This window comes from Bidens hawaiensis, unplaced genomic scaffold (genome assembly GCF_021521415.1).
Source record: "Bidens hawaiensis isolate Kalapana, Puna unplaced genomic scaffold, B.hawaiensis_p1.1 tig00067242_1, whole genome shotgun sequence".
Taxonomy (NCBI): Eukaryota; Viridiplantae; Streptophyta; class Magnoliopsida; order Asterales; family Asteraceae; genus Bidens; species Bidens hawaiensis.
The window spans coordinates 50,907-53,280 of NW_027501917.1; the positions used below are offsets into that span (position 1 = coordinate 50,907).

Consider the following 2,374-nt stretch of genomic DNA (forward strand, 5'->3'; position numbering starts at 1 on the left):
AGTTAGTGTTGAATACATTTCAATATTTTATATAAAAACAATAATAAACAACTCAATATAGAAAATATTGAACATTAAGTTTTTTCTATACTAAAGTACAAATTCATTGTATTTTGTTGCACGTTTATGGACTTTTATCAATTTTTAACATTACTTGTAAGAATCTTAACTTATAAGTTGCAAAACATAAAGTTTATGAAAAAAAAACAACTTCTTCTTCTTCACATAACTTACAAAACTTTCACCAGATGTGTACGTACATATTAAAGAAGAAAAATAAATTATAGGTTTGACCAAAACCTAGTGTTCCCACCAACATAAATCCAACTTCATTTATAAATAATGGAAACAACGTTCAAGTCGTTGAGCTATCTTCAACTTCCTCCGGTAACCACCTAGCCACCACCTTCCTCATTTAATGCTATAAACATCCACCATCTCTTTATCTTTATAAATTACAATAACCAATTCATATTCATCTTTACACATGGATCATCATATTAATAATACAGTTGACATGGAAAACGAAAGACTAACGGCGGAGCTTGCCGTCAAAGACTCTTCCTCCGCCGTCATCAAAATCCGGCGAAAGCTTCCAGACTTTTTACAGTCAGTAAAACTCAAATATGTGAAATTGGGTTATGGGTATTCTTGTAACCCTGCAACTCTTGTCACACTTTTCATTCTCTTCCCATTAATATTAACAACCGTTGTGCAGCTCACTGGGGTTAATATTAATAACCTACATACCATAACCCTAGTCTTCACCAGTTTTGACACTGTCACTAGTCTCACGGGGGGTATAATATTATTCTTCTTAACCGGAGTTTACTGGGCTAAACGTCCAACTCCGATTTATCTAGTCGACTTCGCGTGTTACAAACCCGAAGACGACTGTAAAATCACTAACGAAGGGTTTACAAAGATGTCCGAAGAGTCCGGGTTTTTCGAACCCGAAATGTTGAACTTTCAGCAACGGATTGCTACCCGATCGGGTGTTGGGGACGAGACGTACTTACCTAAAGGTATTACCGCTCGTCCGCCTCGGCTAACGATGAAGGAAGCTCGTGCCGAGGCCGAGCTTGTAATGTTTGGTGCTCTTGATTCTTTGTTTAAGAAGACCGGAATTCGGCCGCAAGAGATTAGTGTTTTGATTGTCAATTGTAGCTTATTTAATCCGACGCCTTCGCTTTCGTCGATGATTGTTAATCATTATAAGCTTCGGCCGGATATTATGAGCTTTAACCTTGGTGGTATGGGCTGCAGTGCTGGGATAATATCAATTGATTTAGCTCAACAGATGCTTAAAGCAAACCCTAATTCATATGCTGTGGTTTTGAGTATGGAAAATGTTACTCTTAATTGGTACCCGGGTAATGAAAGATCAATGTTGTTGTGTAATTGTTTGTTCCGAATGGGCGGGGGCCGCGATGTTGTTGTCGAACAAGTCAAGGGACCGTAGGCGAGCCAAGTATGAGTTGGCGCATACGGTTAGAACGCATAAAGGAGCGGATGATAAGTGTTATAATTGTGTGTACCAGCGAGAGGACGATAAGGGTATTATTGGCGTCTCGCTGGCACGCGAACTCATGGCCGTCGCTGGGGACGCCTTGAAAACGAATATTACGACTTTGGGACCGTTGGTGTTACCGTTTACCGAACAGTTTATGTTTTTTGTAACACTTGTGAAAAGAAAAGTGTTTAAAATGAAGGTGAAGCCTTATATTCCGGATTTCAAGCTAGCATTTGAGCATTTTTGTATCCACGCGGGCGGTCGGGCGGTTTTGGATGAGATTCAGAAGAATATGAACTTGACCGAGTGGCATATGGAGCCGTCGAGGATGACGTTGCACCGGTTTGGGAACACGTCTAGTAGTTCTTTGTGGTACGAGTTGTCGTATGCGGAGGCTAAGGGGCGGGTTATGAAAGGGGATCGTGTGTGGCAGATTGCATTTGGGTCGGGTTTTAAGTGTAATAGTGCGGTTTGGAGGGCTTTGAAGTCGATTCCAGCCGGGTGCGAAGGGAACCCGTGGGCGGGTTCAATTGAAAAGTACCCGGTTATGATTCCGGTTTGAATGTTGGTTATGTTTGTGAGAATTGGATCATGACCAAACAATGGTCATATGACGTGTGTGTTGTTATAGTTATTATTATTATTATTATTATTATTATTATTATTATATGTTATTGTTATTACGTACAGGAGAAACAGGAAAAGGGAACAAAAGATAGGATTTTGGGCCAAGTGTTTTAATTCCCACATGATTGTTTGATGTTATCTTTGTTTTGCAATTATATTTGACTTACAAATGCTGCATGGTCAATCAAAAAATCAATATTTGAATATATGTATCTATTTGGTTCTTGGAAATCT

The 2,374-nt window shown here is 39.4% G+C and overlaps 1 pseudogene; it reads left to right on the plus strand.

Annotated features, from left to right (window-relative positions):
* The first annotated feature begins 487 nt into the window (after positions 1-487).
* Positions 488-2,303, plus strand: LOC143604889 (3-ketoacyl-CoA synthase 1 pseudogene; annotated as a pseudogene).
* The last annotated feature ends 71 nt before the right edge of the window (positions 2,304-2,374 follow it).